The sequence below is a fragment of the Pinus tabuliformis genome, chromosome 9, assembly GCF_031772625.1.
Source record: "Pinus tabuliformis cultivar Carrire ecotype Pingquan chromosome 9, CPIR1, whole genome shotgun sequence".
Taxonomy (NCBI): domain Eukaryota; kingdom Viridiplantae; phylum Streptophyta; class Pinopsida; order Pinales; family Pinaceae; genus Pinus; species Pinus tabuliformis.
This window is the reverse complement of record NC_142307.1, coordinates 1350628284-1350640861: the sequence shown is the minus strand read 5'-3', so window position 1 is coordinate 1350640861 and position 12578 is coordinate 1350628284.

Here is a 12578-nt window from a genome sequence, read left to right as displayed (position 1 = left end):
TCAATATTACAAAACAATAGAGTGGATATAAAACTGCATGTAGAACTAACAAAATCCTAATTGTAATATACTTGATTGATTATTCTATGTGAAGCCAACTAGACACATACAAGTTTTCATTTTCAACTTTCTTTCCCATATCTTTATTGGACATGGAAGCTAACTTGCATGCATCTCACAAGGCTGTTTTAGAAAGAGTATACGTTGCATTATCATATTCCACACTTTCTTTTCCATGAACAATCGCAACAGGTATTGGAGGAATTAATTGCTACATAAGTTGAGATGTCAAGTTTCATTTTCTTGATTTCTGCTTTCTTGCATGTGCATTATTTGAGTTCTCCTTAGTGCAGTTTTAGATAAGAAAACAATAGGTTTGAAAAGAAAAAATTCATCATGAAAAAAATGAATAATTATATGATTCCAACCCATATTTTTTTATTGTCGGAAGAAAACTAGTCAACTACGCCCAAAAGTTGTCTAAAACCAACTTGGTGGACATTTGAAGTTCTGTTACATGAACTTGTTCCTTTGTGTGGATAAATTTATCTTTTTGTGTGGCAAGGGATATTAAATTTTCTGAGATTGATGACTTATACTTACCATCATATTTTACCGTTTCCAATTGATTTTTTAGAATCTTGACAGATAATCTTTTTTGTTGAACCTCAATTGTGTATGATCTCATTGCCCCTAACATATATGACCTACAAATGAGGCTACTGGTACAAAAAATATAACACATACCTAACAATACGAAGGACATTAATGATTATATATTTATATGGATCAATGTTATAGCTTGTAGGAGTTGTTGGTTGTTTCCTAGAGATCTTTGGGAAGGTCCTAAGAGAATGAAGCTAGGACTGGTCAATGGTCCAAAATTGGACCCACTAGTTTTTATTTGTATTTACAAGTAACCATGATGAATGTTCTAACCGTTATTTTTATTATGTAACAAGGTGTGAATTTGAATGAGTAATGCTCCTTAGTGGAGATACTTACTGGTGATAATTTCCAACATTCAACACATTCTCTCTATTTATTATATTTCCATTTTTCTTCTTTTATTCCATTGTGTATGCTCCCATCCACAACTATAATACGTAACTAAAAGATTTCCATGAATTCATTCTCCTGTAAATTCGTACGCTTTAGGCCCAAGGTGATTAATATGATATTGTTTACAAGAAATATGAACAATATATTGCAATAAACAAGCACAAATTTGGTCATAATCTAGCAAGGTAACCAAAACATGAAATAAGAAAAATGCCAAACATGGTTGAGAGAGATGGAGATGATTATATCAAAAAGTGATATTTATTTGTATCATAATTCAAATTACCCTACATAGATCTATCTTAACCCTAGATCTGTCAAGCACCAAGATAAAACAAAATCCTTTGAAGTGCAAACCTTTCCTTATGTTTTTGCACTCCAAAAAATGTTTGCACCTTGAACCTCAACACATGATAGATACACAGTTAATATGAATCTACACTAGTTTATATTTTATTGATAATACATCAACTTTATATATTTAGGGTTTTTGGCAAACTAGATATGTAGATTATAGAATGCATCTCTCGATGCAATTCCAAATGTCAATATATCTAGTTGAAAAACTAAAAAGAGAGGATATTCTCTAATGGTTTCATTACAAGGCTAATATCATAGAAACTGGAGAAATAAAGAGCAGAAAAGAAACTAAAGACAGACAAATCAATTAAGAAAGTTTTTAGTAGGGGAAGTTGTTGATATCTTAATCCATGTTCGCTCTAGCCAACCATAAGACAAACAAGTGATTCAATGAGATTTTAGAGACAATAGTCCTAAAATAGTTTAGGAAAGATTCAAGAAAACTAAAGGTGAGCAAGAAAAAGAGTTAAATTTATGTCAAAACACAACAGAAATAATATAAAGTGGCCTTAATCAGGCAATCACATGTGTTATTCTTCATAGACTATAACAATTGTAATATCCCATCCATGAATTCACATTACTAAAAACACATCATGCATTTGAGTAGGCACCTTCACACCTCTGGTCTACAATGTATTGACTACCACTACATGCACCAAATTTCTTTGATAGGGTTATTCATAAACCCTCTCTTCTTGGCAATGCAGTATTAGTTCACTATTCAGGTCAATAGGCAATTAATTTTTCCACTAGGATTCCATCCGAATCGCACAAATATGAAAGGGATGGCACTAGGTAAAAGTCCTAGGTGCAAGCTCATGGTGGAATCAACTGAAATAGATTCTCATGGTTCCCCCATCGATCTAGTAAAATTCCGTCAATTTTTGTAAAATAGTACATCACTTGTAGCAAAATTCAGTCTTAGGGGGGTATTTTTCCATGTCGATTAGTGGTAGACAATATTGTTTTGTCTCAAAGTAAAAAATTCAATAACTAGTTACAACACATAAACATCATAATTCAAATATGGCATATCTCCTACCATATACAAACTTTTACATGAAATAGGGAACTCACCTATTTTATTGTAGACAACGAATATGCACCTAGGACTGCAACATTTAATGGGTGCACATCTAGGGATATACACCATGAGATGTTCAAAACCAAGGCATCCAATTGTGTTATCCCAATGTATACCCTCTTAAATGCTAAATTGTTGTGTTTATTAATTGTTATTAATTGTATCAACTTATTCTTCATGACTATCCAATGTTAATCACTATTATGTTAAGCTAAATATCATAATGAAACCTTCACTAATATGCACTTAAACATAGTGGTTTAAAATTTATTATACAATATACATTACAAGGAGATAATGTCATTAATAGATATCAAAATCCTCATGGAAATATATGTCACTTAATTTTTTATTTTAAGTTAGCTTGGAATTAAAACGATATCACAAATACAATAGGGAAACACAAAAAACACAAGTACCTCTATGCAATTATAGAAAAAATTAAAATCTCTACCTTAAGTTGATGAGAATACCAAGGCATATGTCTCATGTAGTTGATTTTAGGGGTAGATATCTCATGAAGGTCCTTCTATGCTAAATATTGTTGTGCTACAGTAAATATCAAAACACCATCTTCAATAATGTGCATTCTTAACAGAGAAATTTTTAATCTATCATTCCATATGCATTACAAGGAGATAGTGCCACTCATGCTAAAAAAAATCCTCAAAAAGGGATATGCCATATTAATTTTAATTTAAAAAACTTGTTGTGAAGAAGGCATCACAAAGTCAACAAAACCCTCAAAATGGAATATGCTTGTTGGGTCCATATAATACTAGTGATTACCCCATTACTATTGTAGTTATACCCCTTATTAATATTGTTGTGCCCCTATTGCCCCCATATTGTTATTACTGTGCCCCATAGAATCCCTCTATTGTTATTTCTGTGGCTTTATATTATTATTGTTAGGTCGGCTGGATTATATTGTGACTCCTTAGACTCCTATATATAGGAAGGAGGTTTTGTCATTTGAATCATCAAAGAATTGTTGATTTATGTAATGTAAAGGAGGTTGCCCCCTTGAAGAGGCTAAATTATAAGGCGTTGATCTATCTTTTCTATCTTTTCTTGAGCTGGTTTCATAACATTTGGTATCAGAGCTTTGGATTCTAGGGTTTCGCTGCTCCAAACAGGTCATCGTGGCATTTTCACTATAACTTTTTTTCTGCAACGTTTCAGAAGTTGAAAAAAAAAACCCATTTGAGAAGAAATCATGCTGAACCTCGGGTCCAAATTTTAGAGCTTTTCGCGCTATATTTGCGGAGATATGATCTGAGGAAGTTGGTCTTTTTGCAGACTCCTGAATTACATTCCAAACAGGTGACCTGGGAAAATCATCATAAATTTCTCTCTGGGGATCGGATTGAAATTTCGTAAGAAGGTACAGAAAGAGGACGGACTGTAGTTTCTTTTATTCATTTTTCAGATCCAAAGGTCGAAACAGTGACTCGTGGCACGTCGTACAAGTTCGCTCTACTGAACTAGTCTATAATCAAGTCACTGTGGGAGATTTCGCATAACTCTTCCTTGGAGAATCCAATTTGGGTCAGACTTGTGGCATTGGAAAGAGGACACAGAGGGCTACTACAGATCAAAAATTCAGAACTAGATGATCGAAAAGTACAGAGATACATCAGAGGCAATATCGAGCTCCTACAAAGTGAAAAAAGGTGTGTAGATTTTCTTAAATTTTTGCTTAAGCTTGGTTTGAAAATTTATTTTGAAGGAATTCAAAGGGCATAGTAGAGCATTATTATCGGTAACTGATGCCCCGAGGAAAGAAAATGCAAACACCTAGTAAGGAACCTGAAAGCTCTAGCATGACTCATGAAGAAGAAGAAGAAATGCTATATGATATATCAAAATTACAAGAACAAGTGCAACAAGTGTCACTTGCACAAAAAGCAACAGAACCTAAGATGCATGGTTTAAGGAAAGATGTAGAAGCTAATATGGATGGTTTAAAGAAAGGCTTATAAGCTAAGATGGATGGCATGGAAGCTAAGGTGAATGGCATGGATGCTAAAATTGATGGCATGGATGATAAGATGGAAGAATTGAAGATAAATATGAATAAGTTGCTACAAGAAATAGTCACTAAGGGTGAAAGGGTACTAAAGGAAACTCATGATGAGAAAAAAAGAAATGTTAATCACAATTCCATAGACTCTAATGTTGGATCGAAGGTCCACCATGTTCCAAAAATCGATATGAGGAATTTTGATGGCAAGGATCCCGCCACATGGATATTACAGATGGAGCAATTCTTCGATCTCAATAATGTGCAAAACACACAAAAGGTACGTATGGCAACTTTATATTTGGAACCAAATCAGTTTGTATGGTATCAATGGCTTTGCTCTCGTAAACAATTTATCACTTGGGCAATTTTTACGGAAGAATTGATAGCACATTATGAGGATACAAAAAGCAACACTTTTTTTAGCCAATTGATAAGTCTCAAACAAAAGGGTTCAATAATGGAGCACATTGAGGAGTTCCAAAAATTGAACATAAGGGTAAAAGATATTCCAGAGGAGCATAGGATTGATGTGTTCATAGGGTCTTTAAAGGATAATATCCAACATGATGTTCGCCTTTGGGAACCTGATTCATTAGAGAAGGCATTCAGGTTAGCAAGAAAAATGGAAAGCAAAATTATGGCAACCAGGAAGCATACCACTCACAACTATAAAGATGGAAGTGTTGTTGCCCCTAGTCTTCCACAACCTATAAGGTTGACACCACAACAATTGGAAGAAAAAAGAGCAAAAGGGCTTTGTTACAGTTGTGATAGCAAATACACTAAAGGTCATAAGTGTGCTGAGAAGAAATTATTCTACATAGATTGTGAAGAGGAAGAAGAAAAGGAGCAAGAAAGGTCAAAAGAAGAGGATATACTCCAGGAACAAAGCCTAGATGAAGAACAAATAAATCCGACCATATCTTGTAATGCATTGGCGGGAATTACCACTCCTCAAACCATCAAGATAGAAGGACAAATCAAGAAGAAAAAGGTAATAGTGTTGATTGATTCAGGAAGCACCCACAATTTTATTCATTGTAAGGTAGCAAAAGAATTGAATTGCTTCCTATATCCAGCACCAGAGTGTCAAGTGATGATTGCAAATGGAGGAACAATAAATTGCTCTGGAAAGTGCCATAATATCAAGCTATCCATGGGAGAATATGTATTGACTAGCCCAATGCTTTCCATTCCAATGGGAGGTGCTGATGTTGTACTAGGAGTCCAATGGCTACAATCCTTGGGTACAATAGCTTTTAATTTTCAAGAACTTTTCATCAAATTTTCTACGGAAGGAAAGGAAGTTGAATTAAGGGGTATTGCAGGGAAACCAGGAAAGATAATCAGCTCTAATGGTATGACAAAGCTTCTAAAAAAGGAGCAAAGAGGTGTAATTGCACAATTATGTTCGCTAGATGTTTCCACATTGGAATCATCTATTTCTCCAGATCTCCAAAAAGTCCTGGACAATCATTCCAAGGTATTTGAGACTCCCAAAGGTCTCCCACCTATGCGTGATCATGATCATGCTATTCATCTGATTCCAGGAAGTGTTCCTCCAAACATCAGGCCGTACAGATATCCCTATGTCCAAAAGAGTGAAATTGAACGTATGGTTGCAGAAATGCTAGAGGCTGGTATAATTCAACCGAGTCAAAGTTCTTTCTCTGCTCCAGTAGTATTGGTGCACAAGAAGGATGGATCATGGCGCATGTGTCCGGATTATAGGGAGCTCAACAAGCTCACTATTAAAGATAAGTTCCCCATTCCTGTCATTGATGAATTACTGGATGAATTGCATGGATCAATTTACTTCACCAAGTTGGATCTTCGTTCAGGATATCATCAAATCAGAATGAAGATTGAAGACATTCCGAAAACAACATTTAGAACTCATGAGGGTCATTATGAATTTTTGGTCATGCCTTTTGGCCTTACCAATGCACCTTCAACATTTCAAGGTTTGATGAATTCAATTTTCAAACCATTCCTTAGAAAATTTGTGTTAGTATTTTTTGATGATATACTAATCTACAACAAGTCTTGGAAGGATCATGTTGAACATGTTGACAAGGTGCTACAACTATTGGAGGAGAAACAATTATATGCAAAAAGATCCAAATGTTTCTTTGGAGTCCAGGAGGTGGAATATTTGGGTCATATTGTATCTCATGAAGGAGTTAAGGTAGACCCTAGCAAAATTAAAGCCATTAAGGAATGGAAAATCCCCACATCCATAAAGCATCTGCGAGGATTTCTTGGGTTGACAGGGTATTATCGCAAGTTTGTTAAGAATTATGGGAGAATAGCAGCACCTCTAACAACATTATTGAAGAAAGATGCATTTTCATGGACTCCGGAAGCAACAAAGGCCTTTGAACATCTTAAAGAGGCAATGTGCCAAGCACGGGTCTTAGCTACACCGGACTTCACAAAAACCTTTATTGTGGAATGTGATGCTTCAGGAAATGGAATTGGTGCTGTTCTAATGCAAGATGAAAGACCCATTGCTTTTGAAAGTCGTCCAATCAAGGGAAAGTTTTTAAGCAAAGCTATTTATGAGAAGGAAATGTTGGCAATACTCCATGCACTTAAGAAATGGCGACCCTACCTAATGGGAAGACACTTCAAGGTAAAAACGGATCATGATAGCCTTAAATACTTTTTAGAACAAAGATTATCCTCTGAAGAGCAACAAAAGTGGGTCACAAAGATGTTGGGTTATGACTTTGAAATCATCTACAAAAAAGGGAAGCAAAATGTGGTGGCAGATGCACTCTCAAGAAAGGATGAGGATGTGGAAGCATTGTTGTGTGCCATTTCTATTATCCAACCAGATTGGATAAACGAAGCAAGGGAGGAATGGAAGAATGACGAAGAAGTGTGGGCACTTATTCGAAAGTTACAACAAGATTCCAGTACGTCTGATACATTTAGCTGGCAAAATGATTCGTTATGGTACAAAGATCGCTTATACCTCTGTAAGAATTCCCAGCTAAAACAAAAGATTCTTATGGAATTGCACACTTCTCCCTTAGGAGGGCACTCAGGATTTTTAAAAACTTACCACAGGGTTAAGAAGGAATTTTTTTGGGATGGCCTTAAATCAGATATTCAAAAGTTTGTGGCGGAATGTTTGGTTTGCCAACAAAATAAAGTTGAAACAATTAAGACACCGGGTCTATTACAACCTTTATCCATTCCAAGCCAACGTTGGGAGGAGGTTTCAATGGATTTTATCACAGGTTTACCCAAGTCTGAGGGAAAGAGTGTCATCATGGTGGTAGTTGACAGACTTACCAAGTATGCACACTTTTGTGCATTATCACATCCATTTAAAGCCAGTACAGTTTCTACTGCATTTATGGAAACAATTCAAAAGCTACATGGAAACCCAAAGATTATTGTAAGTGACAGAGATCCCATTTTCACTGGAAATTTTTGGACAGAATTATTTTCTTGTCTTGGTACTCAGTTAGCTCATAGCTCATCTTATCATCCTCAATCTGATGGGCAAACTGAGATAGTAAACAAATGTTTGGAAGGATATCTTCGTTGCTTTGTATCTGATAAACAAACACAATGGGTCAAATGGTTGCCTCTGGCTGAATGGTGGTATAACACTTCCTTCCATACAACAACAAAAATGAACCCATTTATGGCACTTTATGGGTATCAACCACCATCCATCACATCATATTTAAGAGAAAATTCTAAGGTTCAGGCAGTGGAACATCACATCGAACATCAACAACAAGTCCTCCAACTCTTAAAGGATAACCTCGTGTTGGCACAAAATAGAATGAAACAATAGGCAGATCAACATCGCAGTGAAAGAAGTTTTGATGTAGGTGATTGGGTATTCCTACGGCTACAACCATATAAGAAAATGTCCCTCAAGCAAGCTAAGAAGGATAATAAATTATCACCAAAGTATTATGGTCCGTACAAGGTGTTGCAAAAGATTGGTACTATGGCATACAAATTGGAGCTTCCTGCAGCTTCTCGATTGCACCCAGTTTTCCATGTTTCATGTTTAAAGAAGGTTATAGGCGACAAGCTCCCAGTTCAAACAATATTGCCAGAACTTGACGAGGAAGGAAAAATTATATTGGAACTGGAAGCAGTCACAGAAACAAGAACTCGACAGCTACGAAATCGATCAATTTCAGAGTATCTTATCAAGTGGAAGAACTTATCTGTTGAAGATTCCACATGGGAGGATGAGAATTTTATGCAGAAGTATCCAGAACTACTCAAGCATTGAGGACAACACTTTTTTGAAGGAGAGGGGCATGTTGGGTCCCTATAATACTAGTGATTACCCCATTACTATTGTAGTTATACCCCTTATTAATATTGTTGTGCCCCTATTGCCCCCATATTGTTATTACTGTGCCCCATGGAATCCCTCTATTGTTATTTTTGTGGCTTTATATTATTATTGTTAGGTTGGCTGGATTATATTGTGACTCCTTAGACTCCTATATATAGAAAGGAGGTTTTGTCATTTGAATCATCAAAGAATTGTTCATTTATGTAATGTAAAGGAGGTTGCCCCCTTGAAGAGGCTGAATTCTAAGGTGTTGATCTATCTTTTCTATCTTTTCTTGAGCTGGTTTCATAAAAATGCTACTTTACTTTTATTTACTTTTCTTACCTACATCACAAATACAAGAAGGAACCACAAAGTGGACAAGCACCCCTGATCAATTTTAGTGCCTAAACAAATAAATACACATTGCAATTTGAGTAGTAAATATTAAAATACATACCTGACAAAGCTAATGTGAACACCAAGACTACGATGAGATGCAGAACAATCTAGGCAAATGAAAAATCCCATAAGTGACCGATGCCCATCTGGGATTCCTTGTATTATAGTCAAAGCACATTTTCCATGAAAAAAAAATCACATTAGATCGGATGATATCTACAAGCAATCATAATTCAAATTATCCAAATCACATTAAATTTTGTTGTGAACAATAAAAAACAATGCACCCACAACGAAATGTTTTTTTCTTTGGAGAAAATATTTTGTTCCCACTAAAGAAATAAATTATCCATAAAGAATTTAAAGAGAAACGAATTAGTAAATATGAATAGAAACTTGTTTTCGGGTTTGCCCCAAAGCTTTCTAAATACAACAGTCTTGTCCATAAAACCCTTGGTAGCCATTGGTGAATGATGAAGGAAATGATAAAACAATTCTTGGAGTGCTCAAAGAACAAATATTCGAGTACTATGTCTTCGAGAAGAGCAATTCCTTCTTCATGCGAGCACTTCTCAAGTATTGCTCGACTCTCCTATAAAGATTTGTATAACTAAAAATGTAAAGTGATTTTTCAAATTATTCACAGTTGTATGTATAACTTTATGAATAATATACCCTTCCTATGGTTCTTGCATAATACTTTGTAAATCCAGGTTATAGTTATGGATTTTCAAGAATTTAGGTAACATAGGGTTTTAGAATTCCCCGTAAAAATATAATTCAAACAATTTTATTAGGAATTTTTTTTTGCAAGATCTAGGCCAATTTTGGGATTTTCAAGAATTTAGGTAACATAGGGTTTTAGAATTTCCCCGGTAAAAATATAATTCAAACAATTTTACTAGGAATCTTTTTTGCAAGATCCAGGCCAATTTTGGGCCATCCCCGCACATGTGTGGCCATCCTCGCTACGGCCTTGGTAGACTATTCCATTTTTTATTGCAAAGCTAATTTAAATTGTTATGTGGTTTATATTCAAATTTGATGGCTATGGTCAGATAATCAATTCCTCTGCGCTAAATTTTTTCGTTTGTTTCCCTTTGAAGTCATCATTCCAAAGACGTTCCATTACATAATTTTTTTGTTTGTTTCCCTTTGAAGTCATCATTCCAAAGAGGTTCCATTACATAATTTGGACTTGTCTACGGAGCTCCCATTAGAAGGTTGGGACTAATTACTAAAGAAGTTAGAGATTAAATAAATAGAAATAAATTAAAAGTGATATCCAGGATTACTATCAACATTTAAATGTTGGGTTAATTAATAATAAAAAATTACAATAATAAAAGTCAATTTGTTATATTTTCATTTTGTTATTAACTTGTGAATAGACTTTGTTACAATACCATGGGCCAATACTACCACATACCAAAAAAAACATAACTTATTTCAAAATAAAAATATTTTAAAACAATATGAAAATATCATTAACCATGGATATTCACCCCCACTCTAACATGGATATTATTAACTTGTAAATATTCTTGTTACAATACCATGGGCCAATGCCATCACTTATCAATACCACATGCCCAAAAAACATAACTTATTTCACAATCAAAATATTTTATAACAATATGACAAGATTTTTAATCATGGACATTCACCCTCACTTTTTCATTGATATTATAAACTTGTGAATAGGCTTTGTTATAATAGCATGGCGCTCAATACCATGGCTTATCAATACCACATGCCCAAAAACCATAACATATTTCACAATAAAAATAATTTATTTTAATGTAATTTTATAACCTTTTTTAAATTGAAGCTAAAAGAAATAAGGTTATAATTACTTTTGAGATATATCTAAACTCTTTATCCTCACAAGTACTAAAAATATTCCATAGAAATTAAATTAAGGTTTTAATAAAATTAAAAATGAGAATACTTTTATATTTAAAGATGTGAAATTTATATAATATAAATATTGTTAGTAAGAACCAACATAGATCCATATTAACTAAGCATCCAAGGGATGACAAAAGTAAAATTGAAGGGGAGGGAGGGCGGGGTGGTTGGGGGGAGGAAGGAGATAGTGACAAATCTGGAGGGAAAAGAGAGAGAGAGAAAGAAGTGAATAGGGGGAGGGGCGGGAGAGAGGGATGGAGATAATGACAAATATGGAGGGTAGAGAGAGAGAGAGAGAGTGAAGTGATAGATGGAGAGAGGTCGAGGGAGAGAGGAGAGGAGGGAAGAGAGAGATAGGGAGAGAAGGGGAAGAGAGAAAGAGGGAGACACATAGATGGAGGGGAGAGAGAGAAGGGAAGAGAAAGGGAGATAGTGATAGAGTTGGAGAGAGAGAGAGAGAGAGGGAGAAGGGAAGAGAAATGGAGATAGTGATAGAGTTTGAGAGAGAGAGAGAGAGAGAGAGCAAGAGAGAAGGGAAGAGAAAGGGAGATAGTGATAGAGTTGGAGAGAGAGAGAGAGAAAGAGAGATATGGGGGGAGAGATAGAGGGAGGTGGGAGAGAAATGGGGAGAGATGAATCAAGAGAGAGAAGGAAAGAGATGGAGTTGGAAGGGGAGAGAAAGAGGGAAGGAAGAAGAAACACATAAGGGGAGAAAGGTGGGGGGAGAGAGAGAGAGAGAGAGAGAGAGAGAGAGAGAGAGAGAGAGGCAGAGAGGAAGAGGGAGGGGGAGAGAGATAGATAGATATGGAGAGAGTGTGTTCATGTTTGGGGGTGAAATAGAGAGAGTAAATAAGAAAGAGACACATAAATACAAAAATAGATATTATATAGTATTATATAACCAACCTAGATCCATCTTAACCTCAGATCTATCAAGCGCTGAGAGGGATCAAATGTCTCGAGGTGCACACCTTTCCTCAAGTTTTGCACTAAAAAAATAGGTTTTCACCTAGAGAGATTGGATCCCTCTCGGCGCTTGATAGATCCGGGGTTAAGATGGATCTAGGCTAGTTATATGCATTTGAAGATTTTATGAGGAAAATCATACTTGGATATTTTGTATAATTTTAGCATAATTACATGTATTTGATGTATGGTTTTGTATAAATTATAAATATATATTTTTCATGAAATTTATTTTTGCACATCAATACCAAAGCATGGAGAGTTTAACATAGGGTTTAAGGGGCGACACAATGTTCTTGTAAGATTCAAGGTAATGTCTTGAAACCTCAACAACCTTTCATACAACAAAGACAAAATTGTGCCTACCAAGTTTCAAACCCCATATTCACATTCAACAAGTTGTGTGCACAAATGGGGGTTCATATGCCTATTATGAGGAATCC